Here is an 18,771-nt window from a genome sequence, read left to right as displayed (position 1 = left end):
TTTTATTTGTTTGTTGTGTCTTTTTGCACTTTTGTGTGTGTCATAGTCTACATTTTAAAGAAATTAAAGAAAAATCAGTGTATGACCGTGACTCAGAGGAACATATAATAATTGGAGTTGGAGTCTTCTGATTGTATACAATGTATTTGTCCTACTAAACGTCCATGTGTGACTTTCTTTGTCTCGACAATGCACCGGAAAATTTCCCACTGCTGCCAGCCTCTGGCTTAGGGAGATCCCCCTACAGCAGATACCCTATGTGACTGAATGCGATCACAAGTGACGTTGTCCCTGCGCTGCTGGTTGTTTTATTTACACAATGTTTTATTTTTGAAAAATGAATAAGACCAACTCAAAATGCTGCATAACATGAACAATATTAGTGTAAGACATTTTCTGAAAAGTTTTTACATGGATAGATTATCAATTTCATGGTATTTCCTGGTTGTACCAGCTTGGCAATCAAGCCGGGGCAGGTTTGGCGTACTGTGCATGCATCCCACAGATCGTCCATGAGTAAGTGAGTGAGTGGGCGACCTGAATTTTTTTCTTTTTTTCTGGCATTTCTGTTTTATTTGACTGTGCCAGCGGAGAGAGACAGGAAATGCAGGAGAGAGAGGGGATGACATGCAGGAGAGGGTCCGGGCCGCTGCCGTAAAAACTCAGCCTTGATATGTGGTACACACTGTGGTACACGACCCCGGGGACCTGAATTTGTCATGCAAAGCCCATGGTGGCAGTGCTGCCTGCCGTGGGGAAAAATGAGAAATCAGATTTCAGTGGTCCATTGTTTAGGCTACAGCAAGCTCGGCCTTGTGTTCTGAAACTATTTGCAGGTGAACAATACAAATAGGCAGAACAGTTTCCCTCCGAGATGTAAGACTACTGGTGATGCGCGATTGAAGTCTGTTTTCTAGTCTGAAGTGGTAAGACACTCAGCCCTCTGGAATCCATTGCAAAGAGCACTTTGTTTGATGTCTGACAGCCTTTCATGTTGCAGTTGTGAGAAAAGAGCTGCAGCTGTACCTGGTGTTTCAGTGACACGGTGTGCACTGTATCAGCCACGTCTTCTGTGGAATCAGCCTTTGATTCCTAGAAACTCTTAAGCTGTGTTTATGGAGCGCCACAGCCAGGACTTCGCTGAGTCATCCCCAGTGTGTGTGCTTGCAACATTTTGAGACGTTGATCAACCCACCAGTACACCCTCATTTATATGGAAGCAAATAAGGGTCATTTACATTTTGAGCCTGTGAAACAATGTTCACAAGTAATTTCACAGCCTGCAGTTGTATGTCACCTTTTGTGTGCATGTTAAAAAAAAAAAAAAGTATGCATGTGCATGTACATGGGTGTGTGAACTGTGTTTAACAAAAAAAAAAAAAAAAAAAATCACACTCACAAAATGGTGAAATAAAGTTTTGTAACCATAGAAATATTTTACGCTCAAGTGAAAAGATTTTGTGCACACATGTAATTTGAATGTGTAAAAAAATTTCATAGATGTAGAAATATTTGTGCATGTGCAATTAAAGTTAGTCAGGACTATTTTCAACAATGAGGTTTCACACCGGCTGAGAGACACAAATTTCCTACCTTTGCATGTGACGCGAAAATTACAGGCTACAAACAACAAGCACAAATTTTGATCCAGTTTTCACGCCATAGCTGACTAGCCAATCAGCACTCTTCCCACTGACTATCCAATCAGCATGCAAGTTTTACCATCCAATCAGTGGAGGACAAAGTGTCCAATCAGGGAAAGTAGGGTAGGATGGAGTAAAACAGAGTAATAAAAATAAAAATCTGTATGCCAGGTAAGGTAGGGGCTAAAAAGAAATGCATGTTATTTGTAATGTTAGTGTGTACGGGCTAGAGAGAGCAGCACTTCATCATGCACTAACAGGATATGATGCACATCATGCTGAGTTTATGCTGTCTTCCTCGTGTGAAGGATGACCACTGAGCAGCTGGACAGCTAACTGATGAAGGCCGAGGTGAAGCATGGTGCAGATCAATCATTTGCTGATTTATTCACCCCGACAAAATTACAATTACATAAAAAGACAAAACACGGGGTGGCTGTGGAGCTTGTGTTGCCTCCATCAGCAGCAGAGCCAGAATGAGAAATGGGCAGCATTTTATACTCTGCTCCAGATAAGCCTTAATTACTGCTGGCACAAAAGAGATGTTACTCTTTCACAAAATCGCTGTTTAACCATGAAACATTGCTCCATATTTTAGATATACAATAAATATTAACACAAACACCAAAAGTGATTAATTAATTTACATCAATACAATATAAACCTCATACCACAAGTATGAGTTTTATATTGTGTGCCTTTTGCATTTCAGCTTGGATCTTCAAAAGATTCACTTCTTGCAAAACTTCACTTCTATCATCCTTAATACGTTGATTAAATGAGAAGTCAGTTTTAATTCGCCGTTAGTGCAATTCACAATAACCGACAATCAGACAAATTAGGTCAGTGGACATAAAAGAAGCTTCAATTTTTTTTTCTTTGAATTATGAAATATGCAGAATTGCATAGAGCATATGTTAACCCCCTGAACCCCAAACCCGCGGGCGGGATAGAAAGACATGTATTTTTTAAAAAATCGCCAAAATTCAACCGTTTATCATAGCTGGAAGCTTTAAAAACCTATTTTTTCGTCGGAATTTGAATTTTCCGACGGTCCCTGAATGCAACATGTCCGACTTCGGTTTAGCGGTAGAAAAAAGGACGAAACTAAGGCTAAAAAAGCGATTTTCATTCGAATAATTTTATTATACATGCTTCATTCAACAATTCGCCAAAAAATAGTCGTTTACTCAATCCAGATCATTCAAAAAACAAAAAATTCTGCGGTCTTCTGCGGATCTGAGACATCTTGATTGATTCAGGTGAGCCCAACAGTCGTGTGACAAAAATTCACTGAATTTCAGTGTGTTGGCAACAGTAGTAACATGGAAGGGGGCAAGGCAGTAAAAACGCCTAAGCTTATACAGGTTGGAAAAATGTTAATATTTCAGGAAATACATCATGTGAAGCCCTACTTTTTTTTTCCTGGATCAGTGACACTTGTGGGCACCTGAAAAAATGTTCTGTACATTTATTCCAGTTTTTCTCGATTTTTGTAAAATAAATTATCCAAAAAAATCAGTTTGCCCTTTTTATTTTTTCATTATTTATGGCACTATAACTCTTTCATACTGTGTGAAAGACATTTTTGAATGGCTTCAGGTGATAGCCACAACTGTGCTGTTTCCATAGAGGTGCAGCACTTGTAATTGCAGTGAAAAATAAGCCCACAGTGAGCCAAAACGTGAGGGGAGCAGAAAACGCCCCAAAACTGCTTGGGGTTCAGAGGGTTAAGGAAGAATCACATCATTACTATTTGGTTGTCTCAAAGCTTTGCTTTCACTATGCAAATCTGTCTAGCAGATGGAAATTATGGCAAATAGGGAGGTAGTTTTGTCAGAACAGTCTCCATTTCTGAAGTTTATACACATGCGCCTAAAAGATCCTAACCGCTGTGAGAAATTATCCAGCAGAAGAACAGACCACCATCACCTTCTTTACACAAACTTTGAGAATCCAGTGACCAGGTTTCCAGGATGGAGGGAGCAGAGCATCCTCACTGCCCACAGTAGCAGATAGATGGACAGACAAACATGATTTAGGTAAGAGTCTGGTGTATTTAAACACACACCTGTGGCAGTCAGGTCAGAGTAAAGTTGCTATTTGCCGAATACACGCCCCTGTTCATTCAACACGTTTTTAAAACACAAACAAGCAGGAAATTAGCATCTGTAAAAAACAAATTCAAATTTTAAAAAAACACTTATCTGCCTTGGTGGTTTATATTATTGTGATTTGTATGTGTGTGTCTAATTATTAAATTTCCTTCCACTTCACATGGGTTTGGCAGAGTGATGAAGTCTTTTCTTTGTAAAACCGTGGAGCCCACATACGCTACTTCACCATCATCCTTCTTGCTTATAGCATTGTCAAGCAGCCAAGAGAGAACATATTGTATCCACAACATACAAATGAAAACATAACTCAGGTCAAAGTATAGCTGGCTATTAAAACTCAGCAATATCTATATTACCATTTCACGGCTTCACACCCTCCTCCAGCCAGTTCAGGAGGCTTGTTTGCAATATCTGCAGAAAACCTAGAGATAAACAGAGAGAAAAGAGACAGACTCAGTGTATACGGCTCTATAAATTTAAGTTGGATCCCAGTGAGAAAAAAGGGAATGTACATTTTCAGAGTTAGAGTTAAGTTTAGCTGTGTGGCCCACCTCTTTTGGATTTTGTTGATAGTGGCGCTTGAGAGGGGAGGCTGTGATCCTGGTTGTGGTCCTACAAATGGCTCCAAGGGCTGGGCCTCAGCGTGCTTTAAGACAGCACTTGGGTTGACATATGACTGTAAACGATAACAGCAGTGGGAGTCCCATCTCTTCCCATCGCAACCCAGACTGCAACTGTGTATTATGTTGTCGGAGAAACAACAGAAAAAGAAATGTAGCTGCACATACACTCACCTCTGTGCTCAACTGACTTCAGTCACTAGCCAGGTGGGTCAGTATTTTTGGTACTCTGCAGACTTGTACACATCAAAGGGGCATAGAAATTGTGTGGTCATGGCAGCACAGTGGTTAAGGCTCTGCCTGCCCCCTGTAGAGTTGTTATGTGCTATGAGGAAAAGTTTTCAGTGTCTCAACTCTCACCATTTGGAGATATTTGGAAGCAGAGGGCTCTAACACTGGGGCTATGCTTACAAAACACTGTATTATTTCTGGAGCTTCCCAATCCCCTGTGCCTGCCTGATCTGTATCATGCAAATGCACTCTTTACAGAAAAAACAAAGGGTAATGTCTTTACTACACTGATGTAAATGCAGCAGTAGTAATAAAATTTACACAGTCCATTAAACTTATTCATTCACCAGAGCCTTCTTATTTTTGACGCATCAACAATCAAAGAGTAAGTTACTTAATAAACCCACTTATCCACTATAGTTTAGTGAGAGAATATGGCCAATTTGCTAAACACAGTTGTTTATTGTACTTTTGAAGCCTCAGCTCTCATTCAACACAATTGAGACAGATTAGGGTGGTTTGGGATGAAACGTGTTCGACATTCATGCCATTAAGATCGGATACGAGACTGAAACATATCATTTGCAAGGACTTTGCAGTGTTTGGCTGGCATTAGCTTCAAGATCTGTCTCTTAATTTAATGTAGTGTTAGGTATGATGTGGGCTATCCAAGTAAAGAAATGTGGTATTAAATATTCAGTGTAGTGCATGAATACCATGAAGGTGCAAAGGAAATCAGCTTAACTTGCCATCATTTACACTAAAATTATTTGCATGAAAATAGTTTCTGCTGTGGCGCCCCTTTGATTCTAATTCAAAGTGATGTAAATTCCAGCCAACCACATCTACACCTGCTGCTGTAAGACTGCCAACAGTAATCTCTGCAGAGACCTCTACTTGCGCTGATTGGACAGTTTGACCTCCTCTGATTGGATGGTAAAACTGACTGTCTGTGGGCAGCGGGCAACGCGCTGAGCGGCTGGTCAGCTCAGGTGTAAAAACAGGGTTAGAATTTGTGCTTGTATTTTGTAGCTTGTAACTTCAGTGTTTCACACAAAGGTAGGAAAGGTGTGTGTCCGTATCTTAGTCTTTGTGAAACCACATTGACTTTATGAGAAAAGTTCACACATACAGATACATCCATGCAGTTTTTTGTTACATGCACAAAAAAGGTATACAACTGCAGGCTGTGAAATTATTTGTGAACATCAGTTCACAAACTCAAAATATAAAGTTTGCTTCCATACACTTATATAGCAGGCGAGCTCTCCTTGAGAGTTGAAATAGCGAACAGAAAGCAGGGTAAATGTGTACACCTCTGAAGTGAGATAAAGGACATTATTATTTGTGCTCAGTGGTGTTTATCTTCTGTCTTGTTTGGGTGTGTAAAGAGTATTGTGTGGAGATTGCACTGTAAGCTCCCACACTTTGTCTTCTCATTCACATTCCTGTTGACGCCTACCTGTTCACATGTGCGTTCATGCGCATATTATGTCAGATTACTGTCAGAAGGGCATCCCGGTGGATCATCAGGCTAAAGTAGATCTCATGTTTTCAAATCTGGCTGAAGTCCTTTGTTCCATGGTCTGTGTCAGTCAATCAGTGTGCAGGGTTACCACTGCGCTCTTACACTCCTGGTGCGCAGTCCTTTCTGTGTCAGTCAATCCCCATGATGTAAGAAAACATCTCGTCCTATCCTGTGATGCTTTTGCAAACCTTTTCTGAATCTCCGTCTTGGTTTTGGCTCTCTGTTGCTTACCAGCTCTGTCTTGTCACATACCAGCTCTGAACCAGCTTGCAATGATGAATCTTTTCTACATGGAGGCAAGGAGGGCCTTCAATTAAACACCACATGCAGTAGTGATGCTTAATTCAGTTCTCATGCACACATGTGGCCCTCTGCATGTTTTCAACTTTGAAATTTTCCACAACAACATGGACAGCCTCCAGCAGGATGCTCATTTGGGGTAGACAAACAGATAATTTAAGACACCCCCCCTCCACCACCACCCCCCCACCCCCCACAAAAAAAAACATAGATGAATCACAAAATATACTGAATTCTACTTTTATTTTTTCAAGCGGCTGTTCACAATGAACATCAGACTTATGTATTTTAAATCCCTTGAAATGACGACCTTGCCTGTTGTTTTATATAAAGAAGAAAATTCATATGCGATGTAGCCATTCTACACTAGAGGTAAATTTTGCCACTGCAACATATATTGAAACATTCTGAAGAGCAGTGAGGCAGCCCTGCTCAATATTAATAATAAGTCTGATGCATGCATACCATGTTAATGCTGATCAGTGCTGGGGGTAGGAAGAAATGCATTATAGTCCCCAGATGACTTTTTTGTGTTAGTGCTAGTTTTTCAAATCGAGTAATCAAGTAGTTACTTCTTCAAATAAGCAAGCCATTACTTTACATTATTATTTAGTCTGATTCTATTGTAGGTGCGAAAACAAATAAGAATAAAATCCCTTGTTGTTGTTTGTGCACATAGTATTGAATCCTTTAATAGCAACTGTCATTCCTGTTATTACCCTGCATAGTTAATTATGGGCCATAGATGGTTATGCATTGAATATGGATACATTGAATACACTGTTAAGTAACAATGATCAACATGTGCAAGGCGTCATGAAGAACCTAACCTTCAGGCGTCACTTGAAGTACTCCAATATGTTACTTTTTCAATAGATAATGCTATAATGTAACAAGTTACGTTTAATTGAAGTAACCTTACTTTTACAGGAATATTATCCAACACTGATGCTGAATACTGAGCATCCTTTCTCATTTTAGAGTATAATCTGCCACTTGCTGTGCATACAGTATCACAGCCCATGTATTAGCAAATGTGCACTGTTGTGACTGGATCACACTGCTCATGTTGCGCTCTTGCATCATATTCCAAGTGCCGGGGAGTGGTAAAGCAAGGATTAATTCTTCAACTTCAAGTGTGACAAGTGGGTTACAGGGATTCATTGGTGTTGCATTGCAGTCTGTGGATACATGAATACCCTGAGAGGTCCTCATTAGTTTGTATTAGGCCAGGCTCATACCTACTGTACGCCTGCTTATCATCCATCATTATTCAAAGCACGACCGGTAAGGACTCAGGGGTTCTCAGATCTTTTAGTTAACCTCAGCAAAGTGCTGGTCTGCACATCACCCCACATGCTCTTCTCCTTCATTCTCATTAGCCTGTTTATGGGAGACCGACTCCTTCAGCATGAAGGAGATGCCCACTGAGAACCATCATTAATTTCATTTATAAGGACATATGTATTGTAAAAGCATGGCTAACCTCTATGCAGGTTAAGTTAATAAAATCCTCAAGTAAAGCCACAGTCAACAAAGGAAAGTACCCATAAATATTTACCTTTGCTTTATTCAGTATTTAGACCTACTTAGATGGCAAAGCTCTGTTTGCACCTTGATAGTGGAGCACATCCATGTTTTTTTGACTTTGAATAGGTCAGTATTGGATCTTTAGTCGCAATGTAACTCAAATCTGATTTGATATTGTAACTGCTCTAGACTCATCTAACAAGAACTGAAGTGATCTTGAATGCTTGTTTGACTCTGTTTCATATATTGGATTGATGGTGTTATCAAGTGATAGGAGCATCGGCTGGCACATGTAGGGGGGTTTCTGGCTGTCCCAGTTTTTATATTAATCATTCACCAGTAATGATGTAAAGACAAGCAACAGCCATAAAACCTCTTCCTTTTAAAACCATCAGTGGGATCATCTTTACAAATATGTGCTGTGTGAACAGGCTTTGTTCAAACTCAATTTCTATTGAGATCCAAGAATGAATTTCCATAGACACCAAATATGCACTGCTTAATTACAGTGTAATGCGTATAAAATGATGTACAGAACGTGTAGTTGTTTTCTAGTTGATGTAATGCTGCAGCCATAAAACAATGGTACAGTATCTTGGGTTTGAATCTTTCACTCGGTGTAAGTGTGATGTATCTTCAGTGGAGCACTGTCACCAGCAGATACATAACGTAATACGCATGTGACGTTGTTATACAATATGGCACCAAATGTTTTCCTCTATGTTTGAATCTGCTTCAGGCTAAGTTTTCAGGAGAATCAGAATGCAAGGAGCGAAGGAATAAAACTGTCAGACTCAACCAAGTGCACCATTGTCCCTGATGATGGAATTCAGGGACCGGCTATGGATGAGCCCCACTTTGTCGGTTCATCTGTCATGCACGGCAGAAGGAAACTTTTGTAAGGAAACTTTTTCAAAATGCTGCGTGTCATTGCTTTGCTTCAGAATTTTCAAAATGACACTGATTGGCCTCAGGGGTTGTTTAATTGTCTGTCAGCCAAGAAAAATGAGATCATATACATTCTCCTTATTGCTCCACTACAATTCATTTAACATCATTTGTTGGGGATGGTGTTGCTGTACGCACTTTTATTCCTACATGTTATAGATGTGGTTCTGGTGTGCGACCCTCGTGCTGTGCTGTTATTTCCATGGCAGTTGTGCTGACTGAACTAGCTAATGGCTGGGTTGACTTTGTGGCCGTCTGTTCAGTCTACCTATCACTCTCTAGAGGGGCCTGTCTGTGTGCCATCCAAAACCTACACAAGCCAACATTTCCTCTGTGGCAAACTGTCACTCTGGGCTCCTTTGGGTATCCATCCTAAGCACAGAGAAGGTGATCTCAGGGGGTGCTTGGCACATTTTCCTGACAGTTATGTGATGGAAAAGTCAGAGAAGGGCAATGACAAGAGGACAGTAGGAGTAGCGAGGGATGCGGCTGCCTCTCAGCTTGTTTCATTTTAAGCGTGGTCTACAGCCATGCAAGCCACTTTCACACCTTTACGCTTTCACTTTCAATTCTGAACTACCCACCTGTCTTTCTGATCTCCTGCGAATGCCCACACACTCACTGGTACTTTTCTATTGCACCTCAGAGTCCACAGATGTGCCAGCCAGCAAGCTGTTAAAATAAGAGTACTGTGGAGTGTAGCTGCAGGTGGTGGTGTTTTTTTTTGTTTTGTTTTTTTTTGCTTCAGATTTGAGATGGTAATTTTGCTAGTGCTGTGTCCACACATTTTGGGGGCCTCAGGCAAAAAATCATTTGTTGGCCCTTGTGTTTTACCATGAATAGATTAACAACCTTATTGTTAACCTGACAGATTTTTTGTTTGTTTTTTGCTTATTTTCTGATCTTTTTCTTTTGCTGTTTTTCAGGTCATTCTTTCTAACTTGTTGATCAGCTTTTTTCCCATGTTTTTGAGAAGGATTAAAGTGAATTTCTTCAGGTTTCAGTCAGATGCTTTTCACAAGCATCTGACTGCAGCCACGCCTGTAAACACTGGAAAGCATGTAAATATAACTATACTAAACATAACTATAGCTTTCATGTGATTTTTTTTTTTTCAATTTTGTTTTTTATTAATTAGTTTGTTTTTTAAAACAAATTTATTTATTGCTGTTTTTTTTTTAACTGATACTCCTTTAATTTTTTGTGAAAGGTGTGCATGTGCCTGATCTGCCTAAGTGAGAGGGGCTGCTTTGTGTTGCACACGATAGGGAATGCAGCACAATGCAGCTTCTTCATGAATCAGTAAATCGGTTATGTCCATGCCTGTATAGTTACAGGAACAGTTTAGGCAAAATACAAGTTCAGTCTTTCCATCCAGATAGTTTGTGTGTGATTTGGTGAGGTTTCCATGATCTTCTATGTCTCCTGGCACCTCAGTGTGGTAGGTCTGGATGGGTATTAGTTTATGGAGCTCAGACCATCAAAACTTTACACATGACAATCAGTCCTTTGCCAGCAATTACAAATTAGAGGCAGATAAATACTGTCTGTTGGTGTTGTTTGGTAGGAAATAGTTCTTACTGAAACTATGCACCCAAGGCAGTGGATCATGTCAGGTCTATGTCATTGTTTGTAAGATGCAGTTTGTAAAAGTTTTTCCTGTACAATTTTGATGCGTTGAGCTCCCCAACACAATACCCATGCAGCTCCATTGTATTGGGGTGAAGGAAAACAGTCTGGAACCCTCACTAAACTGCACAGAAACAATCTGGATAGACACACTGCAATAGGGCAAAGTGGGGAAATATATTTTCTGTATTTTGGGGTTAACTATTTCTTTAAAAGTCTTTATATTGTAAATTATATGTGCAGATCTGGATGGCCTGTTGGTGCGTAGCAGTGGCTGCATAATGTTACTGATGGAGGAATCAGACCTGGCAAGTTGACTTTGCCATTTCAGTGAGTTCTGGAGAAAGCGCTTGGAGAGAGAAACCAGTGCTGCACTATGACTATGTTAGAGCTCTATCGCTGACATTACCCCCCACCCCTCGGTTTCTCTATATGACATCCTTTGCTAATTCTTCGTGAGCCTTCTTGTGGTAAGCCCGTCGAAGAGGCACCATGTGTGGATGCTGGAAGCACATGAAAGAGCAGCATTGGTAGTCTTTTTCATGAAATCCTGGAGGAGTGAGAAGCAGAACCTGATCCCGGGCCAACCACGTCTGAGCAAGCGAGCGCCCTATTTCAGCAAACGATTCCTCAAATGCAATACAATGCTGGAGAATCGACCAACCTCGGCTCCCCTCTCCTGGCAGCTACTGCATCTAAATTTCTCTCTGTGCCTTGCACTAGCATGAGGAATAAGAGACTCTTCAGCACAGCCGCGAACATTATTGATGAATGGAGAAAGAGGCTGACAGCTGAGGGGGCTGGAATGCTTGTATTTCTCAACAAGAATCTACCCCTCGTGCTCCAGGAAGAAAAACCAAACTGGCACATCGGATGAGGGCTCTGAAAAACTGCTGCCGTGTGTCAGTGGTTGCTGTCAGAGAGAGGTGAAAGACAGTCAGCTAGCTCTATCCTGTATAAATGGAGCATTTTGCTCTTCATTACATTGTAATTTTTTTCTTGGATAGTTAGTTGCAGTTCTGCTCTTGGTTGGCACTGTCTTGCTTGTCAAGCTGTATTATACTTGAATTTTAATTGATTTTATTATTTCAAATGGTTTGGTTTGCACCCAGTAGTGAAGACAAGCAATTACTACAACATCTCCTCCCGTTAAGAAACTCCCAGACTCAACCAAGGGAATTGTTTATTTATTTGTTTGTTTATTTATTTATTGTGCTGTGTAGCTCTGTTCAAGCCCACAGAACTTTATTTTAAATTCTAGTGGATATCCCATGGTTTTCAAAGATACCAAATGTATTTATTTATTTATTTATTGTTTATTTCATTCATTTATAAAAGAAAAGAACAATTTAATATAAATACAAATATTCCTAGATCTTGAATGAAAGGGAGCAGAAAGAAGAATAATCTTATTTAATCTGTCCCTTTATCCCAAGAAATCACATATATTCTTCTGAATGACAGGGAAAGGTTAGGGTTAGGGTTACCAATACATCTATTTGATGTAATGCTGCAGCCATCAAACAATGGCAGCTTAGGTGTCAATGCATGTGGCATTGGACAATATGGGAAAATGTGTCCCTGAAGTTTTTTCAAAGGGAAAATCAGGGTTAAAAGTAAAGGGTTAATAATGACAGAATGTTGTTAAGCCAGTGGAAACCTACTTTTTAAACTACATTTGATTGAAACTTTTGAGAGTTCCCTGGGGCAGTAAACACATTTATCATGTTCACACCAGTGTCACATCAACAAATTATATATGCAAGTGTCAGTATGTTCTGTTCGCCGTTAGACATGTTACTGAGCGATTTTAATCAAATAAGCTGTGAAATGGTAAATTGTGATTCCTGCTGTCTTCAGTGTGGAGCAAATTTTTTTTTTTTTTTTTTTTTTTTTTTTTTGAGGGAAAAGAGATTAGAATGAGTCATGGAAGGGCTGCTGGGCTAAACATTTGCTCCATCTGTGATACCGTGAGCTTGCTAATGGCTATGCCTGCTTAGTTCTCCGACAGTGACCTTTCCCCAAACAAAGAACACAACCTGAGGTCTAGCTTTGTTCCTGAGTGGGTATCATATTTGTTTTCTGTCTGGTTGAACCACCAAATGCACATTTTAGAGACCTGCTCCACCCAGATAACAGCTCTGAAATGGATTTTTATTTTGAGCTTGAATGTTGTGAATTATAGAATAGCTTGAGCAAAGTTCTTTTCATGACTTTTTTGGAGTAACAATATTTAGAAACACAGTTCATCAATAAGCAGAAGCTCTGCAACAGGAGAAAGTGGAAAATGATGATGATTTGTGAATCAAACTGTAGCAGAAACCCTGATGCCAGGTCAGATTGCTGCAGTGATTGCTCGTGTTATGCTGCAGTATAACTGCAAGTAACAACTGTAATTATGTGACTAATTGTATTCATTGGATCATTAACCGCTGTCAAAGGGCATGGACATCGTATTAAGACCCATATCACTTTCTAGACATCACACTATGATCAGAATCAGCTCAGCTTCATACACACTCCTTTTCCCATTTTTTATAATAATAACTTTATTTGTGTAGGACCTAAACAAAGTTACAAAGTGCTGTACATGAAAAAGCAAAACACAATTAATAACAAATTACAATAAAACAAAATAAAAATACACCAGTAAACAATACTGCGAAGTTAGACATTCAAGTAAGTTATTAACAGTTAAGACAAGAAAACACCTCAAATGTAGGAGATGGTAGACACTTTTTTTTCTTCTGAGTCACATTTGTTAGACATGGAAACATACACACACACATTTAGGGTTGAAACGTTTTACTGACTTAAATTTTTGGAAAATACATTTTCCCACCATGAAAGGTGTAAATATTTGCCTTCAACTCTAACCCCCAGAGTTTGATTCCCAAAGTTATACCTTAAAGATTTCTTCTATCAAAGGAAGTTTACCTTTTATCTAAAGCAACCAAAGTCATTCTTTAATCTTAACCAGATATTTTAATTGCCTAACATATTTCCCACTGTTAACTAACCAGTCACATGACAAACCACTTAAAATAAAAGGTTTTATCCTTTCAGCGCTTACAAGAACACTTAAGGTAGTGATTTATTGAAGACGCCGTAAATGCAGTTGTAGGAATGAGTCATTCATTTGTAGAACAGTCTCATTTACTTTCATTTTGGCTATGAGGGTGTGATTTTTATTTCAGTATTTGTTTCACTTGAAATCTTTTTGAATCTTGGCTATGTAAGCCACACACTCATCCATAATCCATAATCAGTCTCCTAATCCAACCTAAAATAAATGCAGCATATCTGCTGATAAAAATATAGCACTTATTGCAGTGTAATGCGTGATAAATGCCGGTCTTGTTTTCTGGCTGTTGGCCCCAACAGAGAGCTGGACAAATACTGAAGCGGTCCATGTGACAAGAGTAAGCCGCAGTCGTCGTCGATGTAAGGCCATCGGGTCCACCCTGGCATCCCGCCTGCTACATGACCAGACAGAAGGAATAGGGATCACTGGGCTATTGTGCCACTCTGAGGGATTTAGAGGGAACAAGTATCACTCCATGGGGGGACTGACAGAAAAGATTTTTAGCAGCGACAGATTAATCCTTCACAGGTCACATCATCACAGATTTTGTACCTCATGCAGTCTGAGCAGATATGGCTCTGCTGAGTTTAGAATTAAGCAGTAAAATTCAAAAGCACCATCTAGATAGACTTGTGAGAACTGGCAGTCTGTATGATATACTTCCTACTCTCTCACTCTCTCTCTCTCTCACTATCCATTCCTCACTTCTTCCCCGGCCCGGGGCTAACCCCTTCTAAAAATAGATGATCAGCTAGTAGCTCTAGCTGGTCATGCCACTGGACTTGCCTGAGTAGTGTGACAGGGACAGAGGGCGGAGCCACTGTCAAGCTCCGCCCCAATTCACCGCAAAGTCACTCCACTCCCCTGGAGATAAGTGTGCAGGTCTGTTTCCCTCTGTCCTCTGGAGGGGTGCTCCTGGCCTGGTCGGTGCTTGTTAGAGGGTCCTTTGTCAGGGGACATTTCTGGGATTCTTGGAAGGTCAGCCATGCTGGAAACTCCAGAGTATTTCTCAGTGTGAGTAGAGGAGACATAATTGGCTCATCCAACTTGCCAGTTTGCACACTTCTATCCAGTGTAATCCTGTACTTATTGCCTGAGGCAGCCAGCTTCAGAGAGGGTAGACCTGGATTTGGTTGGGATTCTCCTAGGGTCTGATTCTGTCCAGTCAGATTGATGGCTACTCAGACATGGACCCTCTCTTGGCTTGGTCTGTGTTCACTAGGTGGACCAGAGGCGCCTGCTTTTCTCCATCACCTCACATTGTTGTCATATTGATTGGCTATCAGGTTAACCGGTTCATGGATAATGCTATTCATTGTGTCCCCTACAGTTGCCAGCTAATCCTGAGGATTGAATTAAAGAGTTCCAGGGATTAGTCTGTGACAGGTGAACACATTGGAAAGTGTATATGGCTGCAAAGTGCTGCAAGTACAGTGTTCCTCTGGTTTTGAAGCTCATTTTCAAGGAGGCTGTTTTGCTGACTGAGATGAGCTTCAACAACAACAACAAAAAAAATGTTTTAATCATCCAGCAATATTCAGCACTATTTCACAATGACAGCAGTAGCAAATATTCAGAAATAAATGCAAAAAAAAAAAAAAAAAAAAAAATACACAAAAATGTTTCCTAAGATTCTAACCAAGCAGGTGAAATTTTCTCCCCATGTTAGATTTTTTTCTGCAAGAAAAATGAAACTGTAAGAGACAGGACTAGACCAAAAGTCTTTGTATAGGAACATGTTTTGAGCAGCATGATCACGGTCATACTCTCCTGTCCACAAGTGCTGGTGCTGATTTACCACTGAGTCAGGGGCCAATTCAGGTATTGATGTGGTCATTCAGGCTCAGATGTCACTTCTATGAATAATATGTCCAGGACAGTAAAAATGCACTGTATGTAACAAAATGTCCTGTATTTCTTGCTTTCACAGTTCGTAGCTATTTCCTCTATCTGTTGTTCCAGCAGCCTCAAGATATGCTTCCTCTCCCTGTTTGCTTACCCTCTCTTGTTTTCTCTTTTTTTTTTTTTTTTTTTTTTTTTTGTCCCTTCCCTATGGTTACTTGACTTGGCTAGGCTTGCTCCACCGTCTGTCAGGAAAAGCTGGTTGACATCCCTGCTGGGCTATCGCCTCTTCCCTCCCCTCCACCGTCACCCAGCACCTAATGTGGTACATCCTCCCTTTTGAGTGAGATGAGAAGTGACAGAATGGTAACCGAATGGGTCAACCTGTGAGCCCAAGGAGACTGACGCTCCAGGGGGAAAAAAGTGTTCTTTATTCATAAGCACCTTCTGCACTGAGGAAGGTTGAGACTGATGTATCTGTCTGCTTATGTATCCGATAGATGTCAGCCTTTTATTTAATATCAGTCAGTGTTACATAAAGGTTCCTACCTTACCACAGGTACAAAAAAAACCTTCTGTCAAATCTGCACTAAAATTTTGTTTTCGACTAACCACCTAAAATAATATTCATTAGCAAGGGCTTTAATGGAGAGTTTTGTCATGATTTTATTGTGTAAAAGCTGTTTCCACCCTGCCAAGAATAAAATTGGGGGGTAACCCTTGTAATAGTGTCCAATTTCCTAGTCATGAGAACAGTAATGTTTAAGATATCGATTATCAGGAGAATGGTTATTAGCTGCCTAGTACAGAAATACCTGGCATGGTCTTGTACACACACACACACACATATGTATGTATGTATGTGTGTAGACATGTATACAGTAAATAAAAGTGAATATGTATGCAGTGTGGAAATCAAGCTGTCAGGTTCTAATACAGGCATCAGTACCATGCTCGCCTTAGTGCTGTAATCTAACACAATGGTCCTCCTGGGTCTTCAGTGAGGCTTTGATCAGGGCCCAGACATCTGTCAGGCCAAGCAGTGACTGAGGCACTGGAATGCAGATAGATTGAAGAGACAGATATGTGCACTCTGCCTCGGCATTAGTAGAAGGAAATAAAGACCCAAGAGGGATCAAAGCTCAAAGGTCTGGCTCATGCTTTGAACTCCCTTGGAAGGCATATGCTATTTTGCCTTTCTTTTGATTAGCTGACATTTACTTCTAGTGTGGATAGATTATTTTGTGGTATATTTCCCAGGTCAGTATGTAGCAGCGATGTCCAGGTTATCAGGTCTTTTGGCCCACACGTTTTCACGGCTAGTCCAAATAAAATTGTCTTGTTATGTCAGAGAGGAAAGGAGGAAGGTACACTCAGTCCAACTTTGCCAACAACAAAATATACAGAAGTAAAAGCAAGAAATAATTTTAGAATGTGTTTTTTTGTTGTTGTTGTTGTTGTTGTTTTTTGTTACATTAATTGAAAACAAATCTACTGTAGAGATGAAGGCAATTTGATCCTTGGCCTGAAAGGAAACAAGGAAGCTACACTGCGTGTTGGCTGAGCTTACAGTGTTGGCTTAACAGTATTAGCCAGAAACCAGGATTATTTTCTGAAATTGAAACTAAAATCTGGCAGCAGTCTTTGTACTTAAATATTGGTGAATCAAGTTACCAAAATTTACATTTCCAGAATGCCAAAATCCCTTCCTGCTGCTGACAGTAACATTACCACTCTATGCCTGCTTCTCCAGCCTTTTATGTCTCACCAAGTCCATAGGTTAAAATAATAACAACACAATATTGATTGGGGATTGAATCATCAAAAACATAAAAAGGTATAAGTTACTGGATCAAATATAATCCACAATAAACATAAATGTTCTCAAAGTAATAATTTGTTACTCTGATAATTAAGGTAATCATCTATAGGCTACTGAAATTACCTCAGTGATATTCTAGATATTGTTTCATATACAATCCATATTTGGTGTCATTTTCTCTAGGAAATCATAATGCATCCATGTGGCCACAGGACACTGTCCATCAATGGGTGCTCTAGCTCCAGGAATTAGCAGCTTGTCAATATCCATCAGCTGCCTTGGATTTCATAACACAGCCCATCACAGGAAAACACAACGGGAGTGATACAGATTTGCAGCTTTGAAAAGCTGTCTGTGCAGTGCAAAAAATCAGTTGGATTAAACATTTCAATGAGTTATAATGTAAATTGTCTTCCAATCAAGTCCTGGCACAATATTTATACAATCAGCGAACAATCGGAGCTGATTGCCTTTAACCTTGATGTGTTGAACAAGGTGGAGCCCCACCACATCATTTCACAGTTCATAATTTAGCTCCCAGAAGAAAAAGAAAGAAGATTGGGTTCCAATCTGCCGCAAGCCTAGTATACCTTAGTTGTATGGCAGGGGTATATATTCACAGAAAACATTCCAATTCATTCCAAGTCTGCAAAGTCATAGGCATGTGTTTCAGTTCAGGTAGCTGAAAGACGACATTGGAGCCCTCTTTCAGCCCTCTGCTGAATGTATCAACACTCTTTGTTGAGGACCTCAGAGGAGGTACAGCAAGAAACCTCATTCTGCAAAACCAACACAAATGAACACCCCTTTGATGAACTATTTTTATTGGTGACCTCATGAAGACTTATTTCTGAGTTGCTCTGCCTCCTTTGCCAGTAAATAAGGTATTTCATTCCAGTTTTGGCCTTGGCCATCTCCTTGCTGTCTGCACATGGCAGAATTATGGGGGAGACAAATTGAGGTGAGGTTAAGGGTGAAAGTGGTTTTGTAATGGAGCCAAAATGGATTCATTTGTACACCCTAGACACCCAGCTCTGCCATCTTACTGTAATTGGCTCCACTGAATCTGCTTTCCATCTAAACTAGGGAGAAGATAGCACATGGTTCGAAAACAACACTTCTTATTGAGAAAGGGGTCCCCGGTTTCTTTAATTAGTTTTCTTTTTCTTAGCTGGCATTGTGATGCCTGCTAAATAATGAAAGAATATTGCTTAATTATATGTGCTTGAAAGATAGCCACTGCGGCACCGTGATTGTTTCAAGCCATAAGAAATCTTTTGTGCTCCCATGATGAGCACAATGCTGAGCAGTTTCAAACCTAAGCTCTGAAAACAATTTATTATCTCAGCTTTGTCCTATCCACATGTGATAAACAATTATTTTATACTTTGTGAAGCATGAGCATGCAAGTACAATACAAAAGGCTGAAACAGCGTTATAGCTATGCTGGGATGAAGCCTTTAGATCCTTATCCAC

At 40.1% G+C, this 18,771-nt stretch overlaps 1 protein-coding gene across 5 annotated transcripts in view; it reads left to right on the top strand.

The window, feature by feature from the left end:
• The window catches only part of camkk1a (calcium/calmodulin-dependent protein kinase kinase 1, alpha a), an 80,152-nt gene that overhangs the window by 5,809 nt on the left and 55,572 nt on the right, over positions 1 to 18,771 (top strand). Inside the window, exon 1 of one of the 5 annotated variants that reach the window (XM_030069533.1) lies at positions 14,517 to 14,645. The exons of the other annotated variants lie outside the window; for them this stretch is intronic. The gene's annotated coding sequence lies outside the window, so the exon portion shown is untranslated. Of the gene's footprint in view, positions 1 to 14,516; positions 14,646 to 18,771 lie in introns of those variants that run through there. 5 annotated transcript variants of the gene reach the window in all.

Source organism: Myripristis murdjan, chromosome 14, assembly GCF_902150065.1.
Source record: "Myripristis murdjan chromosome 14, fMyrMur1.1, whole genome shotgun sequence".
Classification (NCBI taxonomy): Eukaryota; Metazoa; Chordata; class Actinopteri; order Holocentriformes; family Holocentridae; genus Myripristis; species Myripristis murdjan.
The sequence above is the reverse complement of the archived record's forward strand: the minus strand, read 5'-3'. Positions and strand labels throughout refer to the sequence as shown.